This window comes from Chelonia mydas, chromosome 1 (genome assembly GCF_015237465.2).
Source record: "Chelonia mydas isolate rCheMyd1 chromosome 1, rCheMyd1.pri.v2, whole genome shotgun sequence".
NCBI lineage: Eukaryota > Metazoa > Chordata > Testudines > Cheloniidae > Chelonia > Chelonia mydas.
In genome coordinates, this window is record NC_057849.1 from 97,588,447 (window position 1) to 97,608,839 (window position 20,393).

Consider the following 20,393-nt stretch of genomic DNA (forward strand, 5'->3'; position numbering starts at 1 on the left):
AGGGGAAAAATTAATAAAACTCTCTATAAAGAGGACATTGTATTAAACATCACAAAACTAAAAACCTGCTTACTTTTACCCTAATATAGAAATTCAGTGTGATTTCTGGCTAAAAAGTAAAAAAAAATACAAGACAGAAATCAATGATAAGATGACACTCATCCTCAGGAATGTAGATCATGAGTAGGAAGGATTTCTGACTGCTGAATAATAGTATGCACAATATAATGACCCTGAATGAAAAAAACACCTCAATTATTTTAACAATTTTTTTTTTAAATGATCAATTCTATAACTAACCTGAGCAGGTAGAGTAATGTTGGAAACTCCAGGTCATGACCACTAGTTAAGTCGAGGGGATGGAAGGCCATAAGGGTTGAGGAAGTCCCGGCCAATAGTTCTGGAGGTCCCTGCTCTCTTGGTCGCGTGGCCCCATTGATTTTTCCATACCCTCCGCAGTTATCTGCCCGTCATAAAAAAAATGCTATTCCCCTTAATTCCACCTGTAGGTCAAAAATAACCTTATTCTCAAAAAGTAAGGCAGCAGCTCTGGCCTTTTCCTTAGTTGGTATCCCTGGGCTTGTGGTACATAATTATCACGCTGTAAAGCACCTTGCCTGCACGGTGGCAAAGGCCATTAATTTAACCTCAACCGTCCTGGCCCAGCTCTCACATAAGTTAAAAAAAGCACATCGGGGTATGCTACAAAACAAGCTGGCTGTAAACTATTTGCTTCTATGCCATAGTCACCTGTGCCAAAAGTTTGCAGGCATGTGTTGCTTTAATATAACAGATGCAGGGCCATCCATAAAAGCTAATTTACAATGCCTAACACAGCTAATAAAAAGCATTCATCAGCAAACTAAAAAAAAATTGGCTAGGCTGGTTGGGGCCTATTTTCTGGTTGGGGCCTTTCCCTGTGGCTAAATAAGTAGTTTAGCCTATTTAAGTTTTTTTTCCCTGTATTAATCATGTTATGTTTACTGTGTTATATATAATCCTGTATAAAAACGCTTATTTTACATAGTTTTAAAAATTTTAATTTTATGCATAGCCCGCTAATAAATAAATAAAAATAAAAAAACTCAAGCAATAAAAATAAGTATTCTCAAAAAAAAATTGTTAAAAACCCCAGGGCATGGCCACTAGTTAAGTCAAAAAAAATAAAAGGCCATAAGGGTTAAAAAAGTCTCCCTGCTAAAGGCCTAAGGGCTTCTTCTTAACCCCCCTTAATAAAATTCAGGCCTGGCTGGTTTAAATAAGCTCTTTTGCTCTTAAAACAATGTTGCAGCCGCAAATAATGCCTTATAGTGTAAGGTTTGCTAACGCCAAACTAAAAATAATAAAAAATAGTTACAAGGCCAGACAAAATGTGCTAATTGTTTAAATTGCTAAAAATGCTTATTAAAAGTTACAAAAAATAAACATTGTTGTAACCCATATAAAAAAACCAAAATATTTGTGCAAAATTTTAATTAGCTAATATGTAGTGCAATAGCATTAAAAAATATAAAAATATATATAATAACCTGCTCTAATGTGCAAAATTTAAAATTCTATTCTCCCAGTACCTTGTTTGCAGCTGCAAATAAACTTTTCTGCTTCTCCACCCTGTTGTGATTATTGAGTAAAACACACCAAGTAACAAACCTCTGCTGTTGTTTTGCCTCACAGCACTGGGTGCCGGCAACAGTAAGAACAATTAAAATCAATACCATACTAAGATTCCTGTTCATTTTCTATTCCATATCCAAGATAAACCCAGCAGCCTTATTAACTTCTTTGGTTCATTTGAAGAGAAAAAAAGAGAAGAATCAAGGTTCTGCAGTATATGAAAGGTGCAGAGGGATTAGCCCTCCCAAACTTCACCAGATGTCCTACGGTACCACTTAGTAGTTTAAACATGAATACTATCCACAAAACACATTCAAGCTGCCCTTCAACAACACAACTGAAATAAATACTCTATAAATACCACACACAATAGAATATAAATCCAGACTAATATACAGGACAAATCTCACCTATTTGGAAACACAGGCAGAAAAAGAAAATGGACACCAAAACTACCGTTCCATTAAATAAACATTTCTGATTTCCTATACTTTGCTTCAGGCTTTTCCAATAAGATAATAACTAGTCTAGATTAACCACTTAATATGTTCCACTTAAAATTATCAGGCAATTTACTCAATAAATTCTACCTTCAAAAGTGGGGTTACCTCTGCCTGTAACATTATGCTATCCCCAGACCAGGACAGACTGGCCAGATGTACAACAGCCCATGATATCCAGGTCTGAAAATCAATTGTACAAAAACAGGAAGGACAAATTGTTATTCTCTATGCAACTCAGTGGCAGTGAAATACTCAAGATATAGCACCTGTGAGGAGAAAAACAAAAAGCAACCCCCCCCACCCCCCCAAAAAAAAAAAAAAAAAATAGAAGCAAAATTTTAGGGTACAGGAAAAGAGAACTCCTGGGCAGATGTACTAAAAAAATGTACATCACCAACTCAATCATAGAGAAAACACCAGTGGAAACCAATCACATGCTTCTTCTATACCTTGATAATCATGCTAGATAAGTACGTAGGAAAGTAAGTTGTCTCACAGACTTTCTGGAACTGCCCATATATCAAACATTTTGGTCATAAAAAAACACAACAGCCAGCATTTTCTGATCCTCCAACTCTAAAAAACATGGAATCTTTTTAAAGACACCATAATGGAGGGTCAATTTAAATGTATACCCCAAATTAAATAACATAGTAAGAGGACCAAAAAAATGCCAGTATGGCTAAACAGAAAAACTAAAACAAGCTGTTAGAACAGTGGTTCCCAAACTTGTTCCGCCACTTGTGCAGGGAAAGCCCCGGTAGGCTGGACCGGTTTGTTTACCTGCCGCGTCCTCAGGTTCAGCCGATCGCGGCACCCAGTGGCCGCGGTTCGCTGCTCCAGGCCAATGGAAGCTGCTGGAAGTGGCGCGGGCCGATGGAACCACTGTGTTAGAGGCAAAAAGGCATCCTTTAAAAAGTGGAAGTTAAATAAATCCGACTGAGGAAAATAGAAAGGAGCATAAACTCTGCCAAATATAATTAGGAAGGCCAAAAAAGAATTTGAAGAACAGCTAGTCAAAGACTCAAAAAGTAACAGCAAAAATATTTTTAAGTACATCAGAAGCAGGAAGTGTGCTAAACCACCGGTGGGGCAACTAGACGATGGAGATGCTAAAGGAGCACTCAAGGAAGATATGGCCACTTTGGAGAAACTAAATGAATTCTTTGCATCAGCAGATTAGATGACAAATCTGAGGAACTGTCCCAGACTGAGGTATCACTAGAGGAGGTTTTGGAACAAACTGATAAACTAAACAGTAATAAGTCACCAGGACCAGATGGTATTCACTCAAGAGTTCTGAAGGAACTCAAATGTGAAATTGCAGAACTACTAACTGCGGTATGTAACCCATCATTTAAATCAGCTTCTGTACCAAATGACTGGAGGATAGCTAATGTGATGCCAATTTTTAACAAGGCTCCAGAGGCTATCATAGTAATTACAAGCTAGTAAGCCTAACTTCCGCATCAGGCAAATTGGTTGAAACTATAGTAAAGAACAGAATTATCAGACACGTAGATAAACACAACTTGTTGGGGAAGAGTCAACGTGGTTTTTATAAAGGGAAATCATGCCTCATCAATCTAGTAGAATTCTGTAAGGGAGTCAACAAACATATGGACAAGGGTGATCCAATGGACAAAGTGTACTTAGATTTTTCAGAAAGCCTTTAACAAGGTCCCTCACCAAAGGTTCTTAAGCAAAGTAATCTGTCTGGGATAAGAGGGAAGGTGCTCTCATGGATCAGTATCTGATTAAAACATAGGAAACAAAGGATGGGAATAAATGGTCAGTTTTCAGAATGGAGAGCGGTAAATAGTGGTGTCCCGCAGGGCAGTTCAACATATTCATAAATGATCTGGAAAAGGGGTGAACAGTGAAGTGGCAAAATCTGCAGATGATACAAAACTACCCGAATTAGTTAAATCCAAAACAGACTGCGAAGAGTTACAAAGGTATCTCACAAAACTGGTTATGACTGGGCAACAAAATGGCAGATGAAATTCAGTGTTGATAAATGCAAAGAAATGCACACTGGAAAACATAACCCCAACTGTACATATAAAATAATGGGGTCTAAATTAGCTGTTACCACTCAATAAAGAGATCTTGGAGCCACTGTAGATAGTTCTTAATGTGCAGTGCCAGTCAAAAAATAGAACAGAATGCTGGGAATCATTAGGAAAGGGATAGATTAGACAGAAAATATCATATTGCCTCCATATAAATCGATGGTACACCCACATCTTGAATACTTCATGCAACTGTCGTTGCCACATCTCAAAACAGATATATTGGAATTGGAAAGGTACAGAAAAGGGCAACAAAAATGACTAGGGGTATGGAACAGCTTTCATATGAGGAGAGATTAATAAGACTTGGACTTTTCAGCCTGGAAAAGAGATGACTAAGGGGGGATATAATAGATGTCTATAAAATCATGACAGTATGGAGAAAGTAAATAAAGAATTATTATTTACCCCTTCTCATAACACAAGAACTAGGGCTCAGCAAATGAAATTAATAGGTAGCAGGTTTAAAACAAACAAAAGGAAGTATTTCTTCACACAATGCTCAGTCAACCTGTGGAACTCTTTGCCAGAGGATGTTGTGAAGGCCAAGACTATAACAGGGTTCAAAAAAGAACTAGATAAATTCATGGAGGATAGGTCCATCACTGGCTATTAGGCAGGGATGCAAAAGCATGCTTTGAAGTATCCCTAGTCTCTGTTTGCCAGAAGCTGGGAATGTGATACAGGGGATGGATCACTTGGTGATTACCTACTCTGTTCATTCCCTCTGGGGCACCTGACATTGGCCAGTGTCGGGAGACAGGATACTGGGCTGGATGGACCATTGATCTGACCCAGTATAGCCTTTCTTGTGTTCTTATTCAAATGGTATTTTTAAGGAAGAGTAATAGCAGAGAAAATCATCACAGCACTGATGCATAAGGAGAAAATCAAGCAATTACTATTTAATATGGCCAAATAAAATACAAGAAACACAGAACTTAGAACGGATCACAACTCAGGTGAGGTAGACAGACAGATGTGTAGAGCACTGGCCTGTAGCTAATAAATACCTATATTCTTATCTGTGTAGAATACTACACAAGTATGTTATTTTCCTCTTACCTATGTACTTACCTGTAACTATTCCTGTAAAACAAGCGATTAAAAAAAGATTATTATATTTGACAAGCAATCTGTATACATTAAAGATCTTCTTTGCACCTCTTTCTGTGTCACTGTCATTCTAATCTATGCAACCTATCTGAAGATCTGTCCAATTCATGTAGTTCATTACCTGGGAAAATACATACTGTAATAATTATTATTTATTTGTACTGAGAGAGCACCCACAGAGTACTATGTACTATGAACACAGAACACTGCCCCCACCCTATAGACTTTACAGTGTAGGAGTGTTAATGTATAGTTCCTGTTGAGACTTCTGGGACAAGCGGTGCTGTAATAAACATACTTCTTGCAAGCTGTTCTCTTGTAACGGAAATAGAACTGGGCCAGACTAGAAATATCTGTGCTGCCTCTGGATCAGACAAGTGTGACCAGGTTAGAAAAACTGTTTGCCTTATGGTAATTGTTGGCCAATGAAGATGTTGAGATTAATTGACAGTAAATCATAACAAAATGGTACCAAGTCTGGGACCCATTCAAGCAAAAGTGATGAATAGAAAGAGATTAAAAAAACTGTGACTTGTTTGAGAAAAATTAAGTGGACAAACAGCTATTTTCAATACAGTGGGGTCGGTCAGTTACTAGTACACGCCAACCATAAAACTTCATTTCAAAGTTAGAAGTGAAGTGACTCCAACACGTCACAGAAAAACTTGTATTCCTTGGTGTTATTTTTTAAGGTTTCCGGAAATGAGCATGTTTTTCGTTTGTTTCCAAAAATGTGGTAATTTTTTTAGATATTAATCAAGACTCCATAAAATAAATATAATAAACGTAATTTTTATCCTGTTACAACTGTGTTGTGTGAGAGAACATGACACACAACCCTTTCAAAACTGGCTAATTCCTAGGTGGATAACACCAGGGAAATAGCTGTTTTGCAAGAGCGGGTTGGCGGTACTAGTGTAGGATACTCGTTATGATTTCCTGAAATAGAAATATAGGGCAGAGGTTGCGACTCTTGGCTGCATGAATAATTGCCACTTTATGCAAACCCCACAGTCTGGCAACCTGTGCACCTCAAAGGACCTGCTAATGGTTTTCAGCTCTAGCAGGGGGGCACATGGATTGGCAGAAATGTCTGAAAGGCAGATGAAAATTGCGGCAGGTTTAAGTATGGAGAACCAGCAGCACTCAATGGATGGGGCTTGGGAGAGAAGGACGTGACCTGAAGGATGATAAGGATGGGGAGGATCCCATTTTTCTTGGAAGAAAGCTTCAAGAAAACTGAGAAGACTGAGGAGGAGACTGAGAAACTGGCAACTAATATATTCTTTTTCAGTGCCTTAGTGTATTGAATGAGAAACCTACATTCTATGATATATAAAATAAGCATCCAACCACGGGCGGAGAAACTGAAGATGTCAGAATGTAATCAAGAGGTAACGCCCAACAACAATATAGTCTAAGCATGTATAAGTATGAAACAAACACAAAAGGGTGTGTTCCTTTCCTTAAGTGTGTCAATGAAACTGTCAACAAAAAGAGATCTGGAGCCATAGTTAAGAGATTAACACATATTCCAGTCATGACTGCTGCTAAAGAAGCCTGCCGAAATTGTGTGCTTCACTATTTCTCACATATCTACTTTCAGCAGTTAAGCAAATCTGCTAGACACGATAAAACGAAATAATTTACTTACCCATAGTTCTTTTTCTCTGACATTACATTTTCTTAGACAATGTCTTAGCTGTTACATGAAACAAAATCATGCCGCATTAAGATTGTGAAATCAAGCCCACAAAATTCAGGAAATTCCAAAAGTTTAAATTTCTATTAGAGCCTTTTCTGAAAATACTTTTGAATTTCGGGAGGGAGGGTGTCTGGATTTAAATCCATGGAACCCAACCCACTTCTACAATTTTGGTTCCAGGTCATATGCAAAACTAGCAGGCGTGTGCTGTCCAGTTTTTGTTATTATGGTTACAAGCAGGGCTGGTAGCACCGCCTATTATTAAGGTTGCTGACACTTCCCATTATAAGACTCTGTTTTCAGGTGTTTATAAACTTTGCCAAACTTTAACCATTGAGGCTGAAATTTTCCATGCTGGGTGTCTGCTTCAGTCTGATTATTATTAATATTATTTTTAATTTCAGCCACAACAATCCAGCCATTTCTGAGATTGAGGCTAGGGAAAACAATGTTTTTCAGTGTTAAAAAAAACTCAGGTGAACTTGTCTTTAGAAACCTCTAATGCTCCCAAGCTTTGGAGGAGGGACTTGAAATTTGGTAAGGTGTGGCCTTTTGGGTCAAGGATGTAGCTTTTACTGTCCCCAGGATAATGTGCCCAAATCTGACCACGTTATAAACCTTTGAAAAAAATCACAGTTTGTACACGCTCAGTAGAGTAACTGCTAAAATCTTTGAAGTTTTATGTCCTCAATGACCATGCTCAAGCCTTTAGCAACTCCTATGTGTGACCAGACTCTGTATGCACCATCCCCTCACAGCTCCTACATGTGACCAGACAGCACAAGTGCCATCCCCACAGAGTGACTAGGCATACTCCAGCCCAGGGCTACAGAGGAATTCCCCTGTCATGGCTGCTCCTGGCTGCTCCAGGCTTGGGTGGATCCCACCACCGGAACTAAGAGCAGGGAGCCTTGTCTCCCCCGGGCTGTGAATAACCTCTCTACTAGCACCCAAGCAGCCTGGAGAAGGAAGCCGCCAGATTCAAATGCAAAGAACTGGACCTGGGGCATTGCAGAGGAGGCCCAGGGGAATAGATTGGGACAAGGAGCCTGGGAGCAAAGACTGGGACTGGCTAGGCAAGGAGACTCGGTCTGGGCACTGGGAAGGGAAATGTAGGGGAAGACGGGGAGACAGCAGGTGTGTGTGGCAGGGGGAACTGAGACTGAGTAATCAGGTAGCGGGGACTGGGAATGAGTGGGGTGGGTGGGGAAGAGGTCGAGGGAGGGGAGACAGTTCTGACAAGGAGTGGAGGTGTGGGGGTTGAACTGGGAATAACTAGGAAAGGAGATTGTGACAAGGAAATGGGGGAGGCAAGGACATTGAGACTGAATGAGAGAAGCCTAGGGAGGGAGACTGGGAGCCAGTGGGCTGGGGAATGTGGGTGGTGGTGGTGACAGATTGAGGAGCGAAGGTGGGAACTGGGACTGTCTGGGCAAGGAGACTGAGGACAAAGAGTCAGGGGGGTGAGGGTGGGGGCCGAGATTGGCTGGGAGTGGAGAAGAGTGGGACTGGGAGTGAGGAGCAGTGAGGGTGGGATGTACTGGGTAAGGAGAATGGGACTAGCGCCAGAAGCCCGAGGAGAGGAGACTGGACTAACTGGGTGAGAATGGGATTGAGATGAGCAGCCAGTGGTGGGGTAGGGAAAAGACGGGGACAGGAACAGGTTGGAGGGGATGGGGCACAAGGGGTCAGGCTTGGGGAGAATGGGCAGAAGAGTCTGTGCCCACTAGAGAATGCTCCCACCATTCTTCTTCTGTCAGCAACTATCTGGGAAACACACAGGCAAGTGCCCCTTCCTCCATCAGTGCTGGTCTTCATAGAATAACCACCTAATACTGCTGTCAATTACTCTGTTAAGTCAGTGACAGAGCACTGTGTGGTGGACCTAAAGATTCCAACCCTGCTGATGAACCATGTGGGTGTCAATATGATGCCACATGATGGAATTTCTGTTTTTTTCTAATTGATTTTTTTAAAACCTAGGAGATTACACACAAAAAACTTATATTAAAAGATCATTAAGGTTATAAAGTTGAACACTCAAAAGTTAGGAACTCAAGTGAGCTGTAGCTCACGAAAGCTTATGCTCAAATAAATTTGTTAGTCTCTAAGGTGCCACAAGTACTCCTTTTCTTTTTGCGGATACAGACTAACACGGCTGCTACTCTGAAACCTGTCAAAATGGGAGCTGGGTTTGACTACATTAAGTACTATACAATGATAAATACTCTGGAAAATTAGGTCCTCAGTGTCTCAAATTGGGCTTCCAAAATTAGACAATACAGACAATTTGACCTTATTCTTTCTATGCCTCAGTGCTCCATCTGTGAGACAGAAAGAATACCACCCTCTCCTTCCACAGGAGTGTTGAGAAAATAAATTCATTAATGTTTGTGAGGCACTCATATACACACATTGAACAGTATGGAGAAAATATGAGCACTGTCAATTCTGTGAACTGAATGAGGCAGGAATCTTGTGGAAACAACAGCATGTGATCATGTAATTAAAAACTGTATTATAATGCATATGTACAAGAGGGCTGAATTAAGGTTACACAGGCAAGCTTCTTTCTGGCATTTTCTAACCTCTGAGTGCTTGACTTTGCAACCTTATTAATATTCTTCTAATATAGTGTAATTAAACTAGCCCATCAGGGATCCCATTGTGCTAGGCATATAGGTAACATATAGGTAAATGACAGTTCTTACCCCAAAGAACTTAACAATATAAAAGATAAGGTGTAACAGTAGATCAGACAAATAAGCAAGCTGGGGGGAAATGGGTAAAAAAGCAAACTAAAAACCACGATATGCACAATCTGGTTTGGAGCAGTAATCACATCTCCCCAGCTGTCTGTTACCAGATTGCAGTTTACTGTATACATTACATAAAAAACACTGGGAGGTTTTTCCTGTTATAATAGGCAGCATGGGAGAAAGTATGAACATGGTTGTTGGTAAAAGTGAGAACTGAGCACTCAAAGCTGGCATCATCCACAGAATGAAAGCATGAGGAGACCTTTCCATAGATCTTAGAGTTGAAAAGTAAGATAGTCTTAAAATGGGAAGGGCTTTGAAAGTAAGAACTAGAAATTTCCATACAATGCAGTGGAAGAACTTAAGTCAGTGAAGGAACTTAAAGAGGGGAGTGACAGAGTGACAAGTCCAGAAAAAGATTTTACCAATAGCATTTTTACTTGAGGGGATCAGAGATTGCAGGCGTTGAAGAGGAGGAGGAGATCATGGTAGGCAAGTTGTAAGATGACCAGGCCATGGAAGAGAGTTTTGGCAGGGTAGACAGGCAAGAAAGGTTAGGTTCGGAAGACATGGTCCAGGAAGAAGCAACAAAACTGGATGAGTGGATCAAAACAAAATCCAATGGCTGGAAGTTGAGGTTAGACAAATCCAGACTAAGCGTAAGGTAAATTTTTTTTTTTTAAACCCTGAGGATGATTAACCATTGGAACCGTTTACCAAGGGGTTGTGGTAAATTCTCCATCGCTGGACATTTTCAAATCAAGATTGGATGCTTTTCTAAAACATATGATTCTACTTCAAACATAAATAATTCAGGAAAATCCTACAGGCTGTGTTATAAAGGAGGTCAGATTAGATCAGCAGTTCTCAAACTGCATTGTACCGTGACCTCCTTCTGACAATAAAAATTACTACACGACCCCAGGAGTGGGGACTGAAGTCTGTGTTTGCTGCCCTGGATTGGGGGGCCCAAAGCCCAAGCCCTACGGCCCCTGGTGTGGGGGCCAAAGCCTAAGCCCAAGGTCTTCAGCCCCGGGCAGGGAGCATGTAACCTGAGCTCTGCTGCCCAGGGCTGAAGCCCTTGGAGCTTCAGCTTCATCCCCAGATGGTGGGGCTCAGGCATCAGCCCTGGGCCCCAGCAAGTCTAACACCAGCCCTGGCGACCCCATTAAAATGGGGTCGCGACCCACTTTGGGGTCCCGACCCACAGTTTGAGAACCCCTGCACTAGATCACAGTGCTCCCTTCAGGCCTTATAATCTATGAAAAGAGAGGGCAGAGTCAACCATGACGCCAAGGTTAAAGGCTTGAGTGACAGGGAGGATGGTGATGTTGTCCACTGTGACAGAGGCAGGGAGAGAGACGTGGACTTGCAGGAAAAGATCAAGTAAGTTTTGGTTAAGTAAAGTTTTAGCTTGTGACTCTTCAAGGTAGGCAAAAGGTTGTTACAAGGAGGAGGGAGAAAAATTGTTCCCCTTAACCTCTGAGGATAGGACAAGAAGCAATGGGCTTAAATTGCAGCAAGGGCAGTTTAGGTTAGACATTAGGAAAAACTTCCTGTCAGAGTGGTTAAGCACTGGAATAAACTGCCTAGGGAGGCTGTGGAATCTCCATCATTGGGGATTTTTAAGAGCAGGTTAGACAAACACCTGTCAGGGATGGTCTAGATAATACTTAGTCCTGCCATGAGTGCAGAGGACTGGACTAGATGATCTCTCAAAGTCCCTTCCAGTCCTATGATGTTATGATTCTATGATTCACTAAGATATTTCAGACAGATTCTGGTTTGTGTGGAGAGAGAGGTTCTGGTAGATTTGTGAGATATCTGCCTAAATATGACAACCAAAGCCACGTTTATGGATAAGATTATCGGAGATGAGGTGGGAGCTAAGGATGGAGCCCTGTGGTACCCAAAATGAAAGAGTGAGAAGACCGAATGAGACACTGAAGGAGCAGGAAGGACCTGAGAGGCAAGGAGAGTACTAGGAGAGGGCAGTGTCATGAAAGCCCCGGGAGGACAGGTTTCAAGAATAGTGTGGTGAAGCATGTCAAGGACATTGAGGATGCAGTAGAGGACCTGATGTTTGGCAAAGAAGAGGTCATTAGAGGCTTTAATGAGAGTGGTTTGGTGAAGTGTGGAAGTCAGGTTGAAGATGGAACTGGAGGTGAAGAACTCCAAACAACAGTTGCAGCTGGTGGACTTCATCAGTTTGGAGATGAATGGAAGAAGTGAAATGGGACAATAGTTTGAGTAGGTGATGGGATCAAGGCTGGATTTTTTTAAGATCAAGTCTGGATGCAACAACAAAAAATACATTTTACATCCTCAATTTAAGAATACTGGACAGATTTCACAAAACAAGCTAAATATTAAGTTTTTAGCTTCAAAATTTTCTTTGATGAGTTATGCAAAAGCAAAGTTTCAATTACAACATCAGAAAACTAAAAGCTAGTACCAAGCCTGGAAAGTTTCAGCTATAAAGAACTTCCTTTTTAGAACATTTATTTTTTCTATTATATTCCAATTTAATTTTTAAAGACACTTATCCAGTTCCCTAAGCATTTTTTGCAATACTTAAAATACATAAACAGAGGACAAATTTAAGTATATGCTGAGAAAGTTATCCTTTTTAATTTGCTGTAAACTTGAAATTGTAGAACTGCATAATGATCTAAAAACAAGACTATGGTCAAGATACTCTAAAGTGACTAGCAAAATTGGGTGCCTTATTGAATGTCTGACTTAAAACATCTTAAAGGACCCTGATTTTTGGAAGGTGGATGAACAGCACATTCTGAAAAGCCAAACTATTTTCAACTTCCAAGTACCCAAAAAATGAGGCACCCAAAATCATGTTACTTGAAAATATCGCCCTATAAGACTATAATCCAAATACACTTATCCTCCAATCAAGTTACTTCAGCCTCAGACCACATGACTCATCATCCCCTATGAAGAGTTGTCAGGGTTCCCTCCCCATTCTGAACTCTAGGGTACAGATGTGGGGACCCAAATGAAAGACCCCTTAAGCTTACTTCTACCAGCTTAGGTTAAAACTTCCCCAAGGCACAAATTCTTTGCCCTTGAATGGTACGCTGCCACCACCAAGTGATTTAACAAAGAATCAGGGAAAGGACCACTTGGAGTTCCTATTCCCCCAAATACACCACCTTTCCTGGGGAAGCTTGAGAATAGTATCCTAACCAATTGGTGACAAAGTGATCACAGACCCAAACCCCTGGGTCTTAGGACAATAGAGAAATCAGTCAGGTTCTTAAAAGAAGGATTTTATTTTAAAAAAAGGTAAAAATCACCTCTGTAAAATCAGGATGGAAAATAACTTTACAGGGTAACAAAAGATTCAAAAACACAGCAGAATTTCCTCTAGGCTTAGTTTAAAAGTTACAAAAAACAGGAATAAACCTCCCTACAGCAAAGGAAAAATTCACAAGCAAAACAAAAGATAATCTAACATGTCTTGCCTGGCTTTTATTTACAATTTTTTTAATATGAGAGACTTTTAGGATGGTTTATAGGAGAAGGAGTTTTCTGACCTGATGCTTCTCTGCTTCCCAAGAGAACACACACACAGAAGGCTTCCCCTCCCTTCCCCAAGATTTGAAAGTATCTTCTTTCCCCATTGGTCCTTTTGGTCAGGTGCCAACCAGGTTATTTGAGCTTCTTAAAACCTTACAGGTAAGGAGGAATTCTAGGCTACCCTTAGCAGTATGGTTATGACAAGAGTGAAAGAAGGGAATTAGCACAGAAACTGTATCTCAGCCATAACTAGTGTTTTCCTCTCATGAAAGCCATAACAACAGAGCAATACCTACATTTCAAAATTAAGCATAAGCTATGGAAACTGACTGGTATATTCTTGGAATGAGAGAAGGGGTATATCAAGGTTCTTTCCCCACTCTGAACTCTAGGGTACAGATGTGGGGACTTGCAAGAAAGACCCCCTAAGCTTATTCTTACCAGCTTAGGTTAAAAACTTCCTCAAGGTACAAACTTTGCCTTGTCCTTGAACCGTACGCTGCCACCACCAAGCGTGTTAAACAAAGAACAGGGAAAGAGCCCACTTGGAGACGTCTTCCCCCCCAAATATCCCCCCAAGCCCTACACCCCCTTTCCTGGGGAAGGCTTGATAAAAATCCTCACCAATTTGCATAGGTGAACACAGACCCAAACCCTTGGATCTTAAGCACAATGAAAAAGCAATCAGGTTCTTAAAAGAAGAATTTTAATTAAAGAAAAAGTAAAAGAATCACTTCTGTAAAATCAGGATGGTAAATACCTTACAGGGTAATCAGATTCAAAATACAGAGAATCCTTCTAGGCAAAACTTTAAATTACAAAAAGACACAAAAACAGGAATATACATTCCATTCAGCACAGCTATTTTACCAGCCATTAAACAAAAGGAAATTAACGCATTTCTAGCTAGATTACTTACTAACTTAAGGAGTTATGAAGAGCATTCCTGATCTGTTCCCGGCAAAAGCATCACACAGACAGACAGACCCTTTGCTTCCCCCCACCCCCCGCTCTAGTTTTGAAAGTATCTTGTCTCCTCAATGGTCATTTTGGTCAGGTGCCAGCAAGGTTCTCTTAGCTTCTTAACCCTTTACAGGTAAAAGGGTTTTGCCTCTGGCCAGCAGGGATTTTATAGTTCTGTACATAGAAAGGTGGTTACCCTTCCCTTTATATTTATGACAGGGCATGATACAGTTTCCATTCAAATTCTAAACCAAATTTTCAAGCACCCTACTCAGTGCAGATGACTTTCTGATATTTTGGAGCTAGATGTGGGATGCCAGCTTTGTACTCTGCAGACAGCATTAGGCATTACTGCAGCAAGCATGAATTTAAATTTCTCTTAGTATGGTATATACGCTTAAGGCCACTCAATATCATAAGGCAACTAACCCAAAGTTATTTGAAACTCTCTGGACTACGCATTTTAATATATAAATTATATGTAATGAGCTATTAGATTAAAAATGGTCTTACCTATAAACTTTCCTTTGAAGTAGCATGTCTGACCACCCTATAACATGTGGGTGGGTCCTCTTCTTCATCAGCAGAGTAGGAGGCAGTTAGAGCCAACTCCCAGCCGGTGACACCAGACCCACGACCATATGCTTCTTAAAACAGCTTATGTGAATAGCTGTAAAAAAATAGATTCTAGAACATCCAGTTAGCAATCCAGACATTAATTCCTCTGGTAATGATCAGCTTTTGATAGTTTCAGCTTAACTATATACATTTCATTCTCAAAACCTAGGCTTTACATGCTGCTTCCATGGTTGTTCTGTTAATCCTGACCTTCTCTTAGAGAAAAGAATTCAGAGGTAAAGACCAGAGTGTTCTTTCTGTCTTCCTCTCAAAGGTACATCTAGCAAACCTAAGCACAGGGCATATAGCTAGCCAGTTAGTAAAGGAAAGGAAAATATCAAGGCTCCCATGATTTAATTTGATTACATGCATTTCTGAAGTGCCTATTACCTTAATACCTAGAAACTATCACACGATGTTAGAAGTACAAGCCCCTCAAATAAAAGGAACAAAGCTTTCAGCCCCTCCACCCGAGTGATATTTTCCTTCTTTGGTTATCAATTTACCATAGAGTAAGACTGGTAGTAAATACTACTGCTACTACTGAGCCTGATCTATTGAATTTATAATGTTTGGAAGATGTATGGACTGAAGCCTGGCAGCTTCAAGAACACGGATCTGTTTTTTTTTTTTTTTTTTAAACAGCTGTGTGTCTAAAGGTATGTCTGTACTTATGGTGGCATGTAGACCACAGATGCTGCATGCCCAGCTAGCACGGGTATAAATAGTGCAGACAGTGAGGCCCCGCTTAGTCGAGTAGAGTGCCCTATACTCCTAAACTACCAGGGTATATATATCCTACACTGCTCTCCACCTGCTGAAGAAGTGCATCCCATATTTACACTGTTATTTTTAGCAGCGTAGTGTCCTGTTGATTCCCTGCTGTTAGAGCCTTTCCCCACTGCAGTGAAAGACTCCGGCAGAGCTTGTTGCTGGAGTCTTTCCCCACTGCCTCCCTCCTGTCAGAGCCTTTTGCTGCTGACTGCAGCTACACACCACAGTGATGTGTGGACACAGTCTGCTTTTACTGTGGCACGTAGCTACATGTGTAGTGCCTGTATCTACATGCTACCCTAAGTGTGGACAGTGCCTAAAGAGCAAGAATGTTAACCCCTTCAGATTTGTGATCTTTACGTTTTAGAAATAAGGGCCTGAATATTTAGAAATAAAGAGCCAGAACAGGCTTTCATTACTGTGAATTGCAGCATAGCACTTTCTAGCCTTCTCTCTCACGCCAACGGGAGTAGGATGCACATTTCTGCTATTAGCTATTGGAAGAAGCGAAGACTTTTCCTCATGAGTGGTGAGACTTCGTCAGCCCCAAACAGTCGATGGCCAAACATTCTGTTTCAGGGCCTCTGACCAGATTGATAGCTCAACTCTCCCTCCTTTTCAATTCAAGGCTTTTAAAGTCAATTCAGGACAGTAGCAAGCAGTCCTCCTGCTACCACTCTTCTTTCCTGGTGGAAAAATTTTGAGTTTTAAAAACAGAAATATTCAACCCAAGGAATCTTTCCAGGAACAGGACCCACCCCCCAAGTTGGTTTGCTCCTCCCTCCTCCAGCATGGTAGATTCTGTCAAAGGGAGCAAGTAAATGTGAGAAGGTTCTCCATCTGTGAAATGGCCCATCTCAGGAGCCACAGAAAGGTAATTCTGCAAGCACTGCTCCCAGTCCACCACCATTGCTCTGCCAATGGAAAAGGCACCAAGTGTGAATGGTGAGTTGGAGCTTTACATCCTTCCCCACCAGGCAAAACTCACCCAAACACTTCCACAAGGGCAGGGCAGTTTTCCGCAATACCTGGGACCCAGCAAGCATGGCAATCTTCTCTAAATCCTAGCAGTGTAAATTCAAGTATTTCCCAACCTCCTTTGGACCCATCCAACTCCAGGGGCGAAAGCTCCACTCTCTTCTCGGGTACCTCAGTGACTAAGAGTCAGTATACTCTCCAACTCCTCAGAAGACCTGGGCTCCCTGAAGGCTGACTTCCTGCATTTCCTCTTCAATTGCGTGGTGGACAGTGAGGGAAATAGGAGCTTGAAGCCCTCTTTGAATACTACGACAGAAGTGGGAGAACTAAGTAGGGAGACTGATTGTTCCCCTGATAGGGATAGGAATCAACCACCAAACTGGCCCAAAAAAAGGCCTAAAATTCTAAAAAGTCTAGAAAGCATAAGGGAGAGGAAAAGAGGCATTCCAAAGCCTCATCTTCTTCCATTAGCCATGGCATCGCAGTAAGACTGAACAAGTAGTACTAATTCTTAGGACAAAAAGCACTCAGATTGTGTTGCGATCTCTTATCACTGCTGACACAGAGCAAGAGGGATACCTGGAAGGTGGAAAAGCGGACCTTGTGAAAGTGTTGCAGAGCATATACTAATATCCAGAATCACCATCCCCTGTCTTCCATTGAGTGCATGAATTCAATGGAGAAAAAAACAGGTCTTGACATGGAACTTCCTGGATTCAAATGTATCAAGAGGGACACTTCAGGGAGGAGATGATCCTCTCTTGGCACCTCCTGTCTTAGCCACTTGCATAGAAATGAGCCACGTCAAAGGCTGAGACCCCAGGTATGGGGGATGTGCCAACATTTGACACAATTCTTAGCTTTGCTTGTGATGATGCATGGAAATTTGGTTGGGAGATCGCCTTAATGGCCTTACGAGGAGGAACCCAGATCTGTGCTGATGTGGGCTGCACTGGCACTAAGCAGTCTTGGCTGACTGCAATTTTAGTCATGAGAGTTTATAGAGCCTTGATTACTTCCATAACTCAAAATCCAAAGAAAAGCAAAGCCCTGAAATACCACAACTCAGCCATAATAGTTTGCCTCTGCAGCTCATGGCTTGTTGAATAGTCTGCTCCATAAGAAGTAAAGCACCACAGCTCATTTGCAGTGATATTCCCTAAGGGATACTGTACACCTTAATGATTTGGAGGTTTTTGGTATATGAGTTTTTCCTGTATATGTGAGTTGAACGTGGAGAGGCACCATGTAAAGGAAGTGCACTATTTTTATTATATATGAAAAAAATTAGTTCAGTGTATTTAAAACATACTGGAAAATGAATTTTATGACTGTTTATGAGCTGCATTCTAAAGGATGCTTCACATAAGAACATAAAAATGGCCCTACTGGGTCAGGCCAAGGGTCCATCTAGCCCAGTATCCTGTCTTCCAACAGTGGCCAGTGCCAGGTGCCCCAAAGGGAATGAACAGAACAAGTAATCATCAAGTGATCCATCCCCTGTCGCTCTGACAGAGGCTAGGGACACCATTCCTGCCCATCCTGGCTAATAGCCATTGATTGACCTATCCTCCATGAATTTATCTAGTTCTTTTTTTAACTCTGTTATAGTCTTGGCCTTCACAACATCCTCTGGCAAGGAGTTCCACAGGTTGACTGTGCATTGTGTGAAGAAATACTTCCTTTTATTTGTTTTAAACCTGCTGCCTATTAATTTTGTTTGGTGACCCCTAGTTCTTGTGTTAAGAGAAGTAGTAAACAGCACTTCCTTATCTACTTTCTCTACACCAGTCATGATTTTATATATCTCAATCGTATCTCCCCTTAGCCATCTCTTTTCCAAGCTGAAAAGTCCCAGTCTTATTAATCTCTCCTCCTACGGAAGCCGTTCCATACCCCTAATAATTTTTGTTGCCTTTTTCTGAATCTTTTCCAATTCCAATATATCTTTTTTGAGATGGGGTGACTACATCTGCACACAGTATTCAAGCTGTGGGCATATCATGGATTTATATAGAGGCAACATGATATTTTCTGTCCTATTATGTATCCCTTTCTTAATTATTCCCAGCATTCTGTTTGCTTTTTTGACTGCCGCTGCACAGTGAGTGGATGTTTTCAGATAACTATACACAATGACTCCAAGATCTCTTTCTTGGGTGATAACAGCTAATTTAGACCCCATCATTTTATATGTATAGTTGGGATTATGTTTTTCAATGTGCATTACTTTGCATTTATCAACATTATATTTCATTTGCCATTTTGTTGCCCAGTCACCCAGTTTTGAGAGATCGTTTTGTAGCTCTTCACTTTCTGCTGGGTTTTAACTATCTTTAGTATTTTTGTATCATCTTCATATTTTGCCATCTCACTGTTTACCCCTTTTTCCAGATCATTTATGAACATGTTGAATAGGACTGGTCCCAGAACAGACCCCTGGGGGACACCACTATTTACTTCTCTCCATTCTGAAAACTGACCATTTATACCTACCCTTTGTTTCCTATCTTTTAACCAGTTACCAATCTATGAGGGCACCTTCCCTCTTATCCCGTGGCAGCTTACTTTGCATAAAAGCCTTTGGTGAGGGACCTTGTCAAAGGCTTTATGAAAATCTAAGTACACTACATCCATTGGATTTCCTTGGTCCACATGCTCGTTGACACCCTCAAAGAATTCTAGTAGATTGGTGAGGTATGATTTTCCTTTACTAAAATCAAATCGACTCTTCCTCAACAAATTATGTTCATCTATATGTCTAACAATATTGTTCTTTATTATAGTTTCAACCAGTTTGCCTGGTACTGAAGTCAGGCTTACAAGCCTGTAATTGCCAGGATCACCTCTGGAGCCCTTTTAGAAAATTGGCGTCACATTAGCTATCCTCCACTCATCTGGTACAGAAGCTGATTTAAATAATAGGTTACATACCACAGTTAGTAGTTCTGCAATTTCACATTTGAGTTCCCTCAGAACTTTTGAGTGAATACCATCTGGTCCTGGTGACTTATTGTTGTTTAATTTATCGATTTGTTCCAAAACCTCCTCTAGTGATACCTCAATCTGGGACAGTTCCTCAGATCCATCACCTAAAAAGTATGGCTCAGGTTTGGGAATCTCCCTCACATCCTCAGCAGTGAAGACCGATGCAAAGAATTCATTTAGTTTCTCCGCAATGGCCTTATTGTCCTTGAGTGCCCTTTAGCACCTCGATCGTCCAGTGGCCCCACTGGTTGTTTTGCAGGCTTCCTGCTTCTGATGTACTGAAATTTTTTTTTGCTTTTACTTTTTGAGTCTTTGGCTTTTTCCTAAAGCTTTATTATCAATAAAGTTAATACACTGTAAGAGAGAATTTCAAAAGGTGATTGGGAGTACTAATTTTCAGAACATTTCTCTAGGCACATCAGAGAAATCAATTTGTCTTTTAAAGACAAACAAAAATATGGATACCGTGGCTGCTCTCAGATACTTCAGCCTCTAACAATATAGCTTGTGAAAATACTGCTATGCTTGACTAAGGCTGTAGCTCTCCTGTCAACCAAGTGAAAAGCTAAATCACTTTGGTAGCCTGTTGATTCTAATAAAGATTTTTATCATATCTAGTATAGATGTAATAAAAAAAAATCAAAGAACCAGTAGAAGTAAAACCAGGAAATATGTCTATTTCAAATATGAATCTCTCTCACACCTTTCAGGATTTTATAATTGCCAAGCAACTAATTTGCCTGTTTTGTTCCTCTTTCTGACT